A 19,228-nucleotide genomic window follows, 5' to 3' on the forward strand; every position below is an offset into this window, starting at 1 on the left:
TACATGGTGTACCATTTCGTGTGACGGTCATATTAAAAAATCTCTACTTATCTGTTGAGATTTTTATTAAGATTTTCAACTATTCATGCAATGACACGTGTCCTTATCCAATCTTATGATTTATTATATTTCCCCATAAAAACCGCTTTAAACCTCCAGATGCTCACACCAAGCCGCACCTCCTCTCCATCCTCCCTACTCATACAGCTCTCACTCTCCGCAATTCTCCCCTATCTTCTCGTCGATTCTCACCTCCATATTCGTCTCTTGACTCCGGCTGTCCCTATCATACTCTCCGCAGTCCATCATCTGTGTCTCTCCAGCGGCTCCTTTGATGAAGGTTGTTTCAGTATTTATAGGGATGCTGGGTTTTTTGTGAATTAGAAAAGGGGATTTATAATTTATAGTTGGTTTGTGAAAGAGATATATCTCCTCAGCTATCCATCTCATTTCAACCCCATGGCTTCTCACACAATGTCTTTGCCCTTTTTTTTTTTTGTTTTTTTTTGTTTTTTTTTTTGTTTTTTTTTGTTTCTTCTGTTCTTTTAAATTGTGCTGCTGATATGTAAGCCATTTGCGCAAGGAGACCAATTTCGCTTGGGTTACAGAGTAAGGGGAGTTGGTTCGTGAAATGGAAGGGTGAAATGGAAGGGTTTAGGTTTAAAGCCCAAATTATCAGTTCTCTCCAACTAATTACTAAACAATTATACATTTTTACTTTTGATTTCCTACAGCTGTGAACTATTTCACATTTGCTTTCTTACAACTATGAACTAATTTCTTGCTGATCCTTATTTTTTGCTAGGTTTTCTTTGTTTCGCTGGGTTTCTTTTGCTAGGTTTTCTTTAACCCTTTGGAGTTTTGGGTCTGCTAACTATTCGAAATTGCTCAGTGTTTCTAGTTAGATCTTTAGTCTTGTAACTTGTTACGTATGCACAATGACGATTTGATATGCTTTCGCTTCTTCTTTGTTTGACTCTCTCTCATTTGCGTAGTGTTTTATTTTAATCCTTCTCAGTTTCTAATCCAAGGATTTTCTTTCTTGTTTTGTAGTTTGTAGTTAAGTTAATTAGAGGTTCCAAAAGAAGAAGTTGGTTTTAGTTTTGTCTTTCTTCCTTTTCTTTTGGCAAGAAGATCAGAAATATGGCTGAGGAAGTCGTTTTAAGGGTAGTTCGAGCACTTAAAGGCTCCATCCTTAGGCAAGTGAAGTTCTTGAGTGGTGTCAACCATCAAGTTCTGGATGCAAAACATTAGCTATTTTTTATAGAGGGTTTTCTGAAAGACGTGAATGCAAGACAAGTAGAGCATGAATCAGTATGCATTTTGGTCGAGTATTTGGTGAAAGAAGAAAAACTCTACCGAGTTGTTTCCATTTGAGGAATGGGAGGATTTGGAAAGATCACTTTTGCAAAACGAGTTTATCATCACAGTAAAGGATTTGGAAAGATTACTTTGATGGGTTTTCTTAGGTGTGTGTACTGAACAATGTCAAATAGGAAAGTACACACATCCAAGAAAACCCAGACTTTCTTATTTGACATTGTTCAATGCACACACCCAAGAAAACCCATCAAAGTAACCTCTAACTTTACTGTGATGATAAACTCGTTTTGCAAAAGTGATATATCCAAACCCTCCCATTCCTCAAATTGAAACAACTTGGTTGAGTTTTCTTCTTTCACCAAATACTCAACCAAAATGCATACTGATTCCTGCTCGACTTGTCTTGCATCCACGTTTTTCAGAAAGCTCTCTATAAAAAATAGCTCATGTTCTGCATCCAGAAATGGTTGACACCACTCAAGAACTTCACTCCCCTAAGGATGGGGCCTTTGAGTGCTCGAAGTACCCTTAAAATGACTTCCTTAGCCATATTTCTGATCTTCTTGCCAAAAGAATGGGAAGAAAACTAAAACCAACTTCTTCTTTTGAAACCTCTAATTAACTCAACTACATACTACAAAACAAGAAAGAAAATTTCTGGGTTAGAAACTAAGAAGAATTAAAATAAAACTCTCCGCAAATGAGAGAGAGTCTAACAACGAAGAAGCAAAAGCATATCAAATCGTCATTGTGTATACGTAACTAGTTACAAGACTAAAGATCTAACTAGTTAGCAGACCCAAAACTCCAAGGGGTCAACTTCAAACCTCCCAAGATGATTTTAGGAACTTGTACATGAAACAAAAAAAATACCCAAAACAAAAAATGAAGCATATCACTATGAACCATACCCTAATTATCAGTTAAGAAAAGATGAAAGTGATAGGGTTTATGTCAAAACCCCAAACAAAAGCCGTGTTTTCTCCATTCACCTCTTTTCCCGAGGACTGTGAAATACCAGTGGAACAATTGACTTAATTATGGATAGCTGAAGGTTTTATATCAGCATCTACAAATAAAAAGATAGAAGACATAGCATATGAGTGCTTAATTGAGTTGAAACGCTTGTGTTTGGTTCAAGTTGGAAGAATGTATTCACTTTGCAAGTTCAAGTTGGAACGTCTCCATGATCTTATTGTTGCGAGTTATACATTAGTTAAAATGTAAATAGTAGTTTATTGTCCCACATTGGTGAAGTACATATGTAATACCAATTGTAACTCCTATATATACTCCACTTTGGAGATTAATGAAATATAAGAAATTCCCAAATATTGTCATATATATTTTTGGTATTTACCATGTTTAGTTTAATATTGGTATTTACCATGTTTAGTTCAATATGGCATCAGAGCAGTTCGCTCTTGGTGACTTGTGTGCTTTAAATTTTGTGCCCACATTTTTCGTGATTTCCTCCGTGTGAAAAAAAAAAAAAAAAAGTGCCGTGAACAGTGATTGGTATTTGCTACAGTACCGTGAACAGTGATTGCTACAGTCTCTGGTAAATTGTTTTCATTCCGCTGCGTATCTTTTGTGCCTTTATTGTTCGTGATTTTGTTCAATGGCTCAATATAATCATAGTGTTGTTATGCATCTTGGTGGAACAAATAAATGGATAATTGATACTGGGGCCACTAATCATGTGACAAGTGACCCTAGAGTGTTTGATGAGTTATGTGATTATGTTCGTGATCCGTATATTACTAGTGCAAATGGAGCACTTTCCCTTGTGAAGGGTGAAGGCACTATCTCTTTGACTCCAACCTTATCACTGGTCCGTGCTTTACTTGTTCCTGATATTAAGTGCAATCTTTTGTCGGTAGGAAAACTTCTTGATACTTTATATTGTTCTGCTCACTTCTATCCTACGTATTGTTATTTTCGAGATATTCAAACTTAGAAGATAATTGGTTATGGTAAAAGGATAGGGGGTTTGTACATCTTGACTATGGAGGATACTGTTGTTTCCGGTTCAAATAATCATCAAGTTTTAAGTGCTAAAGTGGATAACAGACATCAAATTTGGTTGTGGCATCGACGATTGGGACATCCATCATTCAGTTATATGAAGCATCTATTTCCTTCTTTGTTTCGCACTTGTAGTGATTCAGAGTTCAAGTGTGAAACATGTGTCATGGCTAAGAGTCATCGTGCTTCCTTTCCTGTAAGTGATTCTAAAGCTACTTTACCATTTGATTTGATACATTCTGATGTGTGGGGTCCTGCAAAAGTTACTTCTAATGGATTCCGTTGGTTTGTTACTTTTATTGATGATTGTACTCGGGTAACTTGGGTGTTCTTGATGAAAAATAAGAGTGATGTTCCGTTACTTCTTCAAGAATTTTGTACAATGGTATCTACTCAGTTTCAGACCAAAGTTAAGGTCTTCAGGTCTGATAACGGAGGAGAATATGTGAATCACACTTTGGCATGTTTTTTCCGTGATCATGGTATTATTCACCAGACGACTACTCCGTTTACACCCCAACAAAATGGTGTGTCCGAACGGAAGAATCGTCAAATAATGGAGGTTGCTCGCTCCTTGATGCTAGATAAATGTGTTCCTAATCATTTGTGGGGTCATGCTGTTTTGGCTGCTGTGTATTTGATCAATCGTGTTCCAAGTCGGGTTCTTGATTTTCAGACACCGTTTGATGTGCTACAAAAACATGTTTCTCTTGTTTCTGTCTCAAAGCTTCCTCCGAAAGTGTTTGGGTGTATTGCGTATGTGCATGTCTACTCTCATCAGCGGAGTAAACTTGATGCATGTGCTCTCCGGTGTGTCTTTATTGGGTATGCTAACAATCAAAAAGGCTATAAGTGTTATCATCCTCCGACTCAAAAAACTTATATTACCATGGATGTCACCTTCCATGAGGAAGTTTCGTATTTTGTGAAGCCCTCTTCCGACTCTCCACTTCAGGGGGAGAGGGGGAGTGAAGTGCAGATTCGAAGAGATGATATGGATGATGTGTTACAGACAGAGTTGGGAACAGAACCTATTATTTTGCGTGATACTAATCAGTCGGCTACAGATGATCAGTTGCCTGCTGCGGATATATCTGATGATCGGTTGCCTGCTGCTGATATGTCTAACGAGTTGCCTGATGATGGTTCGTCCAGTGATGATTCTTCTAACTGTTTGGTACAAGATGGTGGCATACATGAGGTAAATTCTGACGATTCTTCTACTTATCAGTTGCCTCCACGAGCTAATCGTGGAAAACCTAAAATACAATATGAGCCTGATATGCATGCCAAAGCCAAATATCCTATCAACAATTATGTGTCTTCTCATCGTTTGTCCCAACCATATGCATCTTACATATGTCAGCTATCTAGTGTATCAATTCCAACAAAATTGCAAGATGCTTTGTCTGACCCTAAGTGGGTTAATGCTATGAAAGTTGAGATGGAAGCTTTGGAAAAGAATTCTACTTGGGATTTGGTTCCGTTACCAAACGGGAAGAAAGCCGTTGGATGTAGATGGGTGTTTACTATTAAGCACAAAGCAGATGGTTCTATTGATCGGTATAAAGCCAGATTAGTTGCTAAGGGTTATACTCAAACCTATGGGGTGGACTATCAGGAGACCTTTGCTCCTGTTGCCAAACTTAATACTGTGCGTGTTCTTCTGTCCTTGGCAGCAAACCAGGATTGGCCTCTGTTGCAGTTTGATGTTAAGAATGCTTTCCTTCATGGTGATCTTAAGGAGGAAGTGTATATGGATCTCCCACCTGGTATTGGAACATCTCCTGGAAAAGGTATTGTATGCAGGTTACGAAATGCCTTGTATGGTTTGAAACAATCTCCTAGAGCATGGTTTGGGAGGTTTACAAGTTCAATGAAGAAGTTTGGGTATATCCAGAGTCATTCAGATCATACTTTGTTTCTAAAGCGACAAAATGGTAAGCTAACTGCATTGATTATTTATGTTGATGACATGATAGTGACTGGTGATGATCAAAAGGAGATACAACACCTTCAAAAGTACCTAGCTACTGAGTTTGAGATGAAAGAATTGGGTGAATTGAAGTATTTTCTTGGAATCGAGGTTGCACGATCCAAGCATGGTATTTTTCTATCTCAAAGGAAGTATGTTCTTGATTTGTTAGCTGAAACAGGTATGTTAGATTGCAAACCTGTTGATACTCCGATTGAGCAGAATCATCGTCTGGGCTTATTTCCAGATCAAGTTCCAACTCATAAGGAACGGTATCAGAGGCTTGTGGGGAGATTAATTTATTTGTCTCACACTCGCCCTGACATTGCTTATGCAGTTAGTGTGGTAAGTCAGTTTATGCACTCACCTAGTGAAGTTCATATGGATGCAGTAACTCGTATTTTGAGGTACTTGAAGATGGCTCCTGGCAGAGGCCTGGTTTTCTCCAAGAATGATCATTTGAATGTCGAAGGGTATACAGATGCAGATTGGGCTGGTTCTATCACTGATCGGCGATCTACATCTGGATACTTTATGTTTGTGGGTGGTAATTTAGTTACTTGGAGAAGCAAGAAACAAAAAGTGGTGGCTAGGTCAAGTGCAGAAGCTGAGTTTCGTGGTATGTCTCATGGTGTATGTGAGTTGTTGTGGTTGAAAAAATTGTTGAGAGATCTTGGGTTTAAACACAAAAGTGCTATGAAACTTCATTGTGATAACAAGGCTGCTATTGAGATTGCTCATAATCCAGTGCAACATGATCGAACAAAACATGTGGAGATTGATCGACATTTCATTAAGGAAAAATTGGATGCTGGAATTATTATGTTTCCGTTTGTGAGATCTGAAGATCAACTGGCTGATGCTCTTACTAAGGCTGTGTCTAATAGTGCGTTTTCCGACTCGCTTGACAAGTTGGGCATGCGTGACATCTTTGCACCAACTTGAGGGGGAGTGTTGCGAGTTATACATTAGTTAAAATGTAAATAGTAGTTTATTGTCCCACATTGGTGAAGTACATATGTAATACCAATTGTAACTCCTATATATACTCCACTTTGGAGATTAATGAAATATAAGAAATTCCCAAATATTGTCATATATATTTTTGGTATTTACCATGTTTAGTTTAATATTGGTATTTACCATGTTTAGTTCAATACTTATATGAGAGCATCTTAGAGGCGAACTTCGTACATTGTCAATTGTTCTAGAGACACGGTAAAAGTATGTTATACTTTCTTGTATTCATTAAGCCTTTTCTTTTGTTTGGTAAGATTATTCTTGTTGTATCCATTATTTTGATTGGAAGATTGATCGCTGCCTATGGACATAGGCACAAATTGACGAACCACGTAAATCCTTGGGCCTCGTTTGGCAGCTCGGATTGTACTAACTATTTCTGTTGGATAGGATAAATAGCCACCGGATAGTATTGAATAAATTAGTTGGACGTTTGGTGCAGTATCAGATTAATGACCATATTATTTATACTGTGTTTGGTATTGAACCGGATAGGACAAGAGGAAAAAAAAATTAATTTGTTGAAATTTTCTCATATTTATACCTATTGAAAACCACACAAATTTTCAAATAACAAAGAAAAATAGTAAATTTCATACATCAAATTCAAAATATTTTCCAATAACATAAAAGAAGGTTCACAAAAAAACAACTACAATCGTTACGTTATATAATTCAACCACATATTCAGGTTCATTAAATATACAAATACAAGTTGGTTTCAGTAAGAAACAGTTTGTCCAGATAGCCAAAATATATGCATGCTGCTTTTAACAAAAGATATGCATGATATTTTTAACAAAACATATTGTTGTTGGTTTGAAATGTCAATTGCGGTTGTCCAAGTAACATGAGTACGAAAGCTTTTTTCATTGCACCATCCAAAGACAAGAATGTCCTCTCATTCTGTGGCTTTTCAAAAAGAATATTTAGTGTCTTGATTTGATCCTCAATAGATAAGTCCTCTCATTCTGTGGCTTTTCAAAAAGAATATTTAGTGTCTTGATTTGATCCTCAATAGATAAATCTATCTTTGACAATTCTAAAGCAATCTCAGGTTTTGGATCCACTCATTTCCCAAAAGCAGCTTGTAAAACTTCATCCAACTTATCCATTGATTTAGAAAGCATTTCTTTAAATGCCACAGGAAGATCATTATCATTAGCAACTCTCTTCCTTTTCCGGGTACTTGAACTGCCAGACCGTCGAGCAACAGAAGGAGAACTAGTCTCCACCTCATCTTCATCTTCATCTTCATTAATGTGCGCAAGCTAATTCATCATCTGAGTAGGAGTTGTAGCTCCTACTCCGGTTGCTCGGTCTTTCCCAAAAATAACATTCAATCTGTCATACAATGGAAACGATTTTCCTAGCCAGCCCTCTGCTTCTTTGTTAACCTGCAATGGGAAAACAAATCACATTATCCATAAAATACAAATAATCTTATTTTGTTCCCTTCAACCTGTCTTAATATAATCAAGCATCCATTAATTTAATTAAGCTGTCATAATGAATGGGGCTAAAGGATATGGTTTGGTAGACACAATCATACTATTAAATTGTATGTAAAGGAACATGTTAAGTAATCAAATATGTAAAGTTAAATTCTAGTATTATGTTAGAGAATTACGTTTGCATAGGACCGCCATACTTTAGTGCTATCAACCTCAATACACTTTCGTACATCATTCCATGCAAAACCAGTTTTATTAACCATGTCATAAACTATTGCATAATCTTTTTTCCACCTCCTCATTTTGGACTCAATATATGGAACTGCCTTTATATTGGCATTAGGACATTTCAAATTAATAGTTGTTTCAAACTGAGCCATTGTTCCGAGTTTGAAACAACCGTTATCACATCGCAAATTCTTAACAACTGCCTCCTCAAGTATGGACAACAATGCATCTTCTTCATGTTGTTTCCAAACCCTTTTACTCCCTTTTGGTTGACTACTTTGTTCACTTTCCATTCCTATAATTACATACACAATAAGATAGCATATAATCAACAGTGCATATAATTAATAGTAAGTGATAAAAACCATAAGCAGATCATCACACTTTTTAAATAAATACATAACCATATCACACTTTGTTCAAATAAAGTATCATAACCGAATACATAAGAAATCACTATTTGTTCAAATAACAAACCATAACCAAATGACAACATGCATATGTAAGAAAATTTAATCAAATCACACTTGTGCACGCCACTCATTGTACATATTCATAGCCAAAGTGTTTCTCCATGCAGTCCATTCTTGTGTAGGTTGAACAGTCTCAATCATATCTTCATCATCATCACTACTTTCAGATTCGTCCATGTTTAGAATTTCATTTTCTATCGGATCAGCTGACATATGCCTTCTAATAAGATTATGTAAGAGGCAGCAGGCTGTCATAATCCTAAGTTGTGTTTTAATTGGGAAAAATGATGGACCTCTTAAGATGCTCCAACGCATCTTAAGTAGTCCAAAACATCTCTCAATGACATTTCTAGCTTGAACATGTTTCATATTGAAATACTCCTCATGATTAATTGGGAGTCTTCTATTTCTCCACTCCGAGAGATGGTAACGCACTCCCCTATACGGTGCAAGGTATCCTGGACCATTTGTGTACCCACCATCCACAAGGTAGTAACACCCTAAAACACCAAAAAATGTATGTTACTATATATAAGAAAATTGAGGCTTCAAATTACTAATATAAACAAATAATCTATTGTTGCCCGTGGGAACTTTTAATCCCGATGGTCTACTTATCGCATCTCGGAGTACTCTAGAATCAAAGGCCGACCCCCTGGGTACACAAATATAAAATTCATGTCCAGATTACAAACTCCCAACATATTGGTCGCAATCTCCCCCTTCCTTGATCGGTATCTTGGTTTATCTCGCTTAGGGACATGAACGTTAATGTAAGTCCCATCCAATGCCCCCAAGCAATTCTAAAAAAAAAAATCATTAACATTAGTAAGCTCAATATATTTAATTACATTAATTTTAGAAGTAATTTTTATAAAATATGAAGAATACCTCAAACCAACTCCATTTAGGATTTGGGTAGGCATTAGGAATGGGTTTTGGCACTTTCAAAAGTCTACATTGTAGCCTTAACACTCCATGTAGAATGGAATTGAAATACCTACTTATGGTCTCCCCTGATCGACAAAACCTACTCCCAATTGTACGATTCTTGACATGATGTGCAAGTATATGCAAAAACATGCAAACTTGTTCTTCCATTGTCACTACACCATCCAATTTTACTCTATCGTGGTCACGAAGCATTTGACATAAATAATGGAACGTTCTTCTATCCATTCTAATTTGGTTCACACACTGAACATCATCATATCCTATTATGCTGTCTAAATAGGCTGACCCTACCATTCTCCTAACAAATGTGCAATTTCTAAGTGCAAGTTGCCAATTCCGCCTTCTAGCTGAATTATGATTCATCATGAACCACATCATCAACCAAGTCACAATATTCAAGTACCACAACTTAACAATGAAGCATGCACAATCTTTCTTTCATCCATGTCTAGTGAAAATATAAAATAACATTATTAGATAGTGGCAAAAAATTAAGTAACTGGAGCATGAAGTCATAATAACACTGAAAACGGAAGGAAGCATGTTAATAAGTCCTACCAAAAAATGTCATAGGCAGATAATAAATCCTACAGACTGTTGGGGTGATCAGAAGGAAAAATTACAATGAAATCAGAAAGATGTCTTGACATTCATCAATCAAGGAAGCATGTTACGAATCGAATTCAAAAAATCAAAACACCAAGTTCCGGAGAGAAAAGAAGTCTAGTCTATGATGACACTTTGTACGACCTCAAAGCATTATATATTCATCACCTTATGTTGCATCAAAATTGAGTGTCATGTTGCATCAAAATTAAGCCGAAACATTAGAAGAGCAGCAACTCTCCTTTTCTTCTCTATTTCTCACTCACACTCTTTTTCTAAAAGGCAATTACTTTACAAAGTGGAATAAATGCCAATCAACAATTCAACAACCCTAGTCCGAAATTATTCACACACACATATATATATCCAGATAAAAAGTAAAATTCACATAAAAATTAAAAAATGGATAAAAGCTGAGAGGGAGTGATGCAAAAATTGAGAAGAACAGCAATTTATTGGGATCTAATTTTCGGGCCATAGACGGTGATGGGGAGTGAGAGAGAGAGAGAGAACAAGAGCGAAGAGAAATTGGCTTACCCAGTTGTCCGTATGGTTGCATTGCAGCTGCGAGACAGCGAGTGAAATGAGAGCTGCGCCAGAGACAAAGTTTTGTTTAGGTAAGTGAACATGCACACTCCCACTCTACCCAATCACTAAAGTTCTAATTAAAGTTCAACAGCAACAACAAACCCTAAATTCGACCCTAATAGCAAACCCTAAAATTCAAAAATTCTAATTAAAACACAAAATTACATAATCAATTGCATAATTAGAGAGAAAATAATAACTAGATTCAATCAATTGCAAGAAAAATAGGAGGGGGAAAAGGGAGGGGTGGAATCCCAGAAGAAGAAAAGTAAAAGATGAACTGTGATTCAAACGAAGAAGAAGAATTTGAGAAGACGAACCTGGGATGAGAGCAAGAGTGCGTCTGGAGAGCAAGAGTGCGTCTGGAGAGGAAGAGATAGCGTCTGGAGAGGAAGAGAGAGCGTCTGGAGAGGAAGAGAGAGCGCCTGGAGCGGAAAAGTGCGTTTGGAGAGGAAGCAGAAGAAGAGTGCGTCTGGAGAGGAAGGGGAAGAGTGCGTCTGGAGAGGAAGAGAGCCCGACTAAGTTATACCATGAAATTGGATGGTTTAAGCAAGCGGGTAAACACCATGTAAAAAAGGTGGGCCCGGATTATTTAATCTGGTGCCTATTTAATCCAAACAGCCACCAAACACCGTACACCGTATTATTAGTACTATCCGGTGCCTTATACAATGTGCCAAACAGGGCCTTGGTGTCCATCTTGCTACTGTACTTTGTGTTTTCTCTATCCTGTAGTACTATCAATCTTAACAGTCTAGGTACAATAACGAGTGAGCGTGTTATTTTATGAGCATTGACTATAATTTATATGGAAACAACTCTTGGATTTCCCTATTAAAATAGGAAACTAACACGCAATTTCAATCTAACTATGTGTGTTAAGTATCATGATTCATTTAAAGTTTCAATCCCAAACTAATTAGGACAACATTAAACTCTTTATTAAGATCTTTTCATACCAATTTGAAACACTATATTAGTCCATATAATTGGAAATCTATCTAGTCATTTAAGAAAAAGAAAAGGCCTAATTGGATAAATGGTCCCCGTGGTCATAAGGTATTCGGATGATAGCCCCTGTGGTAAAAAAATTCGGATTTAAACTCCTGTGGTCTAAGTCTGTTAGGATTTAAACCCCTGTGGTCTAAGTCTGTTAGGATTTATGCCATTCTGTTAAATAATGCTAACGTGGCTGCCACATATATGCCACGTGGCTGCCAAATGTCTGCCACGTGGCAAAAAAAATAATTTTTTATTTTTTTTAAAAAAAACCTGAATTTTTACAAAAAAAAAAAAAAAACCAGATCTGCAAGAAGAAGAAGACGGAAGAGGGAGAGGGAGGAGGGGGCGAGGAGAGGGCTCCGGCGAGGGGGAGCTGGTCTCCGGCGGGAAGAAGAAGAAGAAGAAGAAGAAGGAAGAGGGAGAGGGAGGAGTCGCGCGGGGAGACCGGCGGGAAGAAGAAGAAGAAGGAAGAAGGAGAGGGAGGAGGGTCGCGCGGGGAGAGGGCTCCGTCGGGGGGGGGGAGCTGGTCTCCAGCGCGAAGAAGAAGAAGAAGAAGAAGGAGAAGAAGTCCGGCGGGGTGGGGGAACGGGTGGAGGGCGGGGGGGGGGAGTTTCTGGGTTTCTGGTTTTTTTTTTTTTTTTTTTTTTGGTAAAAATTCAGGTTTTAAAAAAAAAAAAATTATTTTTGCCACGTGGCAGACATTTGGCAGCCACGTGGCATATATGTGGCAACCACGTCAGCATTATTTAACCGAAGGGCATAAATCCTAACAGACTTAGACCACAGAGGTTTAAATCTGAATTTTTTTACCACAGGGGTTATCATCTGAATACCTTATGACCACGGGAACCATTTATCCGATTAGGCCAAAAGAAAACCAATCCCTCTGTGGGAAGGAAACAAAATTTAATTTCAAGGTTAGCGACGCTTATGAACTTGTGGAACGAGAGATGTGCACATCCCTCTCCAATCAAAACAATAAGAAATGAATGCAATCATTAACAAACTACACGTATCAACGAAATAATACGTTTTAGCGGTCGAGTGATATTTTTATTTCAACAAGCCTGTGGAGCCTGATCATCTATTTACACACTACTAACGCTTATTCCTCCAAGGGTAATACTACTTCTCTCTCATCCCATGCTATGTACTCGTTCCCATGATTTGGGACTTGCAAGATGCTAGACACTTTTTTAATACATACGATATTATCTGCATTAAAGAATAAAGGAGTGAGCTAAGCCTGATAATGGATTAACCATAATAACTTGGTTCGAATTTACTTTTGGGAAAATTAAACATAAGACATCTCACAAGAAAAGAAGAATACCATAAAATACCACTAGACTGTAATAACATAAGAGGAATGCAAGACAAACATAAAAGGGAATGCTGGCAATGACTCATCTAAGTGCACTTAATGTTGTTTTTATCCTTTTAAGTGGTTCACGTATTGTCCACGTGACAAATATATACATAACTTCTGATGCAATGTTGAGTGATAATTTAGCAACGGAGAGGTTGACACGACTGAAATAAAACTTCAACATGACTGAAATAAAAACTCCATGTATTTTTTACTGAAATAAAAACTCCATGAAAAACCTAACACGAACTTACAAGTTTGGCAAATAAATGGACAAAAAAACCTCTATGAAGGTTGAAAGATCAATATTCAAATTGTATGTATTCCTTTCTTTTTAGTGGCATTTCCAATTAGGGGTGGGTTCGGTTCGGTTTTTTGTCAAAACCGAAAATCGAACCGAAATTACTGTTCGGATCAATTTGGTTCGGTTTTCTATTGGTTTGTATTCAGTTCGGTTTTTTTGGATCCAATTTCGGCCCGGTTTGATTTTTTTTTTTTTTCCAATAGCAAAAAAAAAGTCCTAAGAAACATAAGCACCCAAAATAATATGAATAATACTATTGAAGATGACTTCTCCAACATGAAACGACCATCAGAAATTCCAGCCCACGTCTCTGCAAAGGTCATAACATTACAGCAAGGTTAAAGATGTGAGTCCCAAACTTCAACACAGTCATGGCAATTTGATCTCATTGAGTTTGAACTTGAGCTTGAGGCCCTTGAGACCTTTGACACCATTGACTTCATCTAATTCACACAAAATAATAAGAGGATAAATGAAATTGAACAACACTAAATTTAAAATACAAAAATAGTAGGTTTCCATATTCATGTCCATGCTTTCCAGATTCATATAAAAATATTTTTCAATTACTATATAGAGTGTAATGCTCCAGAACTCCCTAATTCCATATTGACAAACAAAATCAGAAGGCCTACCATCAACGTTCATCACAAAATCAGAAGGCCTACAATTACTAGTTCTAAGTTCTAAGTTCTAACATAGTAGACACTGCAAACCAACCAATAACTAGTTCTAATCAATAACAGGACACTCCATAGAGTGAACTTGGGCAAAATATATGCATCAAAATCTAAAGAACCAATGAATAAGAAATTGACAAACTGGGAAGCAAGCTGACCTCAACACAAATTTTCATCACCAGTGCAGAAAAATAAGCTCAAAATGCAGCAAACATCAAGTCCCAAACTTTAACAAGTTATGAGAACCAGTTCTATGAAAGCACACATTACGTCCCAAACTTTAACAGGTTATCAAACAGGTTCATAGCAGATACTTGGAAATCTAATGGGGTTCATAAAAAAACTATAGTTATACGCTATAAATCACGGAATTTGTTGCCAAACACAATGGTTTCGACAGGGTTAGAAACTTAGACAGCACTTTTACTCGTTGGGGTTGGCAAATTTTTCCCAATCTTGCCTAACTTTCACAATCAGTTCAACAAGAAAAAGGCAAACATATAAGAGATCCAGAGGAACAAAGATGGATGTTTGGTGTGACCTCCATATGAATCCCAGAGTATAAAACTATTTGGCATGTATTTGAAAGGTAGAGATCGAAAGTTTATGTAGAAAGCAAGGAATATTAGAAGGGAGTGAAGTTGTTGTAGGTGAGAGTCCATAGAGAGAGTCTATCAGACGAGGAGTAGAGAGACAAGAGGCGTAAGATTTGGAGAGGGAAAACATGGGGATTGTCAAGTAAATTCATCACAAACCCTACGCCTCTTGTGGTAATCCTTTGAAAATGTAAGATCCAAATTACAACCATGGACTTGGCAGGTTGGAGAGAGGAAGAGAGGAAGGAGAGAGAGAGAGACTGAGGAAGCAGAGATGAAGAAAGCAATGAATGGGAGAGTGTTTGAAAATGAAAAGGGGTGACGGTTCGATTCGGTTCGGTCCAGTTTTCAGACCTTAAAAATCGAAACCGAACCAACCAAATTCGGTTCGGTTTGGTTTAACACATTCGATTTGGTTTTTTTCGACCTCGATTCGGTTTGGTTGTCAGTTTTTTTCGATTTTCGGTTTTTCCAACCCACCCCTACTTCCTTCATCCAAAATCCTCTCTCTCGTCTGTCGTCTACTTTTTTAAATGATTAATTTCTCACAAGAGTAAACTGTCAATTTGCCCCCTGAACTATCACCCAACTTTCGATTTGCCCCCTGAACTTTTTAATTGGAAAATTAAGGACTTAAACTAATTTTTTTGGCCGATTTCCCCCCTACCGTTAGTTTTTCATAAATTTCATTCAAATTAACGTTAACTCTTATCATGTGCAAACCACGTAACTCTCATTTGTGGACAAAAGCGTCATTTCACTAGACCTTCAAACAGAAAAGCTATAGAATCACACATATTTGCATAGGTTTATATTTTAGAAATCTAAGGTTTTCAATTATTTTAAAGAATGAAGTGACCGAACTACCCACACATGTTGTGCATATGCTTCCATTTAACAGAAATTTGGATGGAATGAATGAAAAATTAACATCAGGGGGCAAATCGGCCAAAAAAATTAGTTTAAGTCCTTAATTTTCCAATTAAAAAGTTCAGGGGGCAAATCAAAAGTTGGGTGATAGTTCAGCGGGCAAATCGGCAGTTTACTCTTTCTCACAAAATTTACAGATAATATTGTTAAATCGAATCGGAGCGACGCAATCTGTGAAGATATAGCTCTTCAGTTGACGTCCATCATCCCCCTCATCATCCTAATTTCTCTATGCCTGGTTGCCCCTCTCATCCACGCCAAGGACGTCAACTATTGCGGTGGGTTTCTCACACTAACCGTTTTCTCTTTTCCTTTAATTTATGAAAGCATGATACTTTCCTTTCGGAACAAGTTTTCAATTCTCTGTTTGTTTCCTGAGAAAATTGCAAATTTTCCACCTTACAGTAATTCAACTAATTGCTTCATTGTTTGTAGTCAAATACGATTTGGGCTCTTCTGTTTTTGATACAATCACAACAAGAAGGAATCTTTACTATGTATATGCATCTACACTCTCTAGCTGATTAGACAAAGTCAACATCTTTGATATGTATTTGCAATTTCAAATTGTTTAAACAAAAATATAAAATTTGGGTTTTGTTTCTCTTTCGATAGTTTTGGTATTGGATTTATGTATTCAATCGAATGGTATTTCGGTGTCGAATTTTGTTATGGTTTGTTTGGTTCTTGTTATACTGATGTTGGTTAAATGAAACTTAAGCGGATTTTGGAGTATCTTCGGATTGTAGGAAGTGTAGAGCGATGGAAATACTTAACAAGTTTATGAGAAATCTAAGTTTCTACAGCAGAGCTCTTGTATTACTTCTTATTGTAACTCTCTTGATACAAAATGATATGCCAAAGGCTATATATATAGTGAATACAAAGTACTAGAGAGTTCTAACTAGAAAGTTCTTCCTAGATAACTTAACAGACATAGGCTAGGAACAATGACTCTAGAATAATTGTTCTTGGGAAAGTCTAGAGTCTTAACATTTAGGAGAGTGCATTAATTCCAACCCAGATAAGAAGGCTGACTATGATGTCAAGGTCTCTGCGGTTGAGATTAATCTTTACCCCGTGGCAAGAGGCAAGCTTGCCAGCTTCAGCATTTCTGAAACTGCAGGTTCTATCTCACACTTGTAACTTTTTGAGTGAGTTTTTGTTTGCATGTAATTGTTATTAGATAAACACAAAAACGAATCAGATAATCCAACACTGTTTGAAGAGCTTTTGGGAATTTAGTTTTAACTAGAGTAAACTCGTATATGTGGTAATAGGTGTATCAATCTCTTGGGGGAAATTGGTGATTGAGGTTTCATACTTTGGTTGGCACATCCACAGTGAGACTCATGACCTTTGCCGCAGAAACATCTTGCCCAGTTTCAACCGGTGATTTTGTGATTGCCCACTCGCAAGATTTACCAGGATATACTCCACCTATAAGTCCTCCTTGCCATATCTACTTATTATATTATTTTGGCTTTTAGTGCTACCCGTGAGTTGTCCCTACAAACTTGAATAAGCCTATGAGTTTAGTTGTTGGTTTCTGTTTTGACCAATACAAAGTTTAAGTTGATCCCGCCTGAATTTTTTGAATAGAATGAAATAGTTTATGCTTAACTGTTAGATTGTCACATTAGAAAAAGGATGAAAACAGCCAAAGGTCGTATTGTAAGTAATACAAAGGTGCATTTTTCACGTTTGGGTCTGCTAACTATTCGAAATTGCTCTGTTTCTAGTTAGATCTTTAGTCTTGTAACTTGTTACGCATGCAAAATGACGATTTGATATGCTTTCGCTTCTTCATTGTTGGACTCTCTCTCATTTGCGGAGTGTTTTATTTTAATCCTTCTCAGTTTCTAACCCAAGGATTTTCTTTCTTGTTTTGTAGTCTGTAGTTGAGTTAATTAGAGGTTCCAAAAGAAGAATCTGGTTTTAGTTTTGTCTTTCTTCCTCTTCTTTTGGCAAGAAGATTAGAAATATGGCTGAGGAAGTTGTTTTAAGGGTACTTTGAGCACTCAAAGGCCCCATCCTTAGGGAAGTGAAGTTGTGTCGCCGATCAAGTTCTGGATGCAGAACATAAGCTATTTTTTATAAAAGGCTTTCTAAATGACGTGGATGCAAGACAAGTAAAGCAAGAATTAGTATGCATTTTGGTTGAGTACTTGGTGAAAGAAGAAAAACTCAACCAAGTTGTTTCCATTTGAGGAATGGGAAGGTATGGAAAAATCACTTTTGCAAAACAAGTTTATCATCACAGTAATGTTAGGGGTTACTTTGATGGGTTTTCTTGGGTGTGTGTACTTAATAATGTCAAATAGGAAAGTCTGGTAAGAAATTTTAATTGGACTTACTTCTGACACCATGAGCTAACACAAAATATTGCAAAATACTGAAATACTTGAGAAACTTTGCATCATCCAACGAGAAAGGAAATGTTTGGTGGTGTTTGATGACATTTGGAGTTGTGATGCATGGAACTCTTTGAAATCTGGATTTCCAATTGATGCAGAAATAAAAGTCAAATACTACTCACCACCCATTGCTCATAAGTAGCTCCATGTGTAGACAGAAATGGTTTGAATCACAAATCTCGTCTACAAAGTAAAGATGAAAGCTTTTTGAGAAGATAGTAACGTAGTGTACAAGTAATTTCACACTCAGCTTTGCTATGCTTTCTAGTTTTATCATTGTTTTGTTTTTTGCCTGTGGAATATGCTTAGTTTTCTTATTTATTAAGCAAGCTTGTTTTTTAGTCTAGAATCAATTTAGCCTTATTAATAGATATTCCCAAATGAGTTTTTCTTGATAAAGAATAGAGGAAAATGATACATTAGAGGATGGGCGATGCACTTCATCGGGCAAATTCATCCAGCTTCTAGCAAATGGCACACGTTCATAATTGTGGCAACAAATTACTTCACCAAATGGGTAAAAGCTTCAGCTGTGAAGACTATCACTTCAACTGTAGTCAAGAAATTCATTGAATCCAAGATCTTACACATATTTGGAGTGCCCGAAATAATTGTCACAGACCACGGGCCATCTTTTATTTCAAAAGTAGAGGAGTTTACGAATAAGTTCAAAATAGAGATGGTTCAGATCAGTCCTTACTACCCCCAATCAAATGGCTAAGCAGAAGCCAGCAACAAGATCATGGTAAACATTATTAAGAGAATGGTGGCCGAGAAAATGGCATGAGAAGTTGGGAGAAACTTTGTGGGCTTACAGAACTTCCAAGAAGGCAACAACTGGAACTTTCGGGCAAGATGTTGTGCTCCCTATGGAGATTAATGTAAGTTCTGTCAAAATTTTATATCAATTCGGGCTACACAGTGAATAGTACATTCAAGCTATGTGTCAAGGAGTTGAAGATCTTGATATAGCCCGAATTGAGGCTCTAAATAAAATTCAAGAGGGGAAGGAAGTTGTTGCTCGAGCATACAATAAAAATGTGAAGTTGAAAAACTTCAAAAAAGGAAAGTTAGTATGGAAGGCAATTCGCTTGATTTTGGGAAGTGGAGCTCAACTTGGGAAGGTCTTTCCATTATTCACCATGTATTGGACAAAGGGGGATATTACTTGGCAGATTAGGAAGGAAGCTTACATAAACATCCAATTAATGCTAAATTCTTAAAGAAATATCACCCAACCTTGTGAGATGTTAGAGATTGTTACATTGATGAAGTGTAGGC

The 19,228-nt window shown here is 37.1% G+C and overlaps 1 long non-coding RNA gene across 1 annotated transcript; it reads left to right on the top strand.

Annotated features, from left to right (window-relative positions):
* The first annotated feature begins 15,247 nt into the window (after positions 1 to 15,247).
* LOC126593155 (uncharacterized) lies at positions 15,248 to 17,989 on the top strand. Its single transcript, XR_007612887.1, has 2 exons — positions 15,248 to 15,808; positions 17,425 to 17,989. It is a non-coding gene; the product is annotated as an uncharacterized LOC126593155 (long non-coding RNA).
* The last annotated feature ends 1,239 nt before the right edge of the window (positions 17,990 to 19,228 follow it).

This window comes from Malus sylvestris, chromosome 12 (genome assembly GCF_916048215.2).
Source record: "Malus sylvestris chromosome 12, drMalSylv7.2, whole genome shotgun sequence".
Lineage (NCBI taxonomy): Eukaryota > Viridiplantae > Streptophyta > Magnoliopsida > Rosales > Rosaceae > Malus > Malus sylvestris.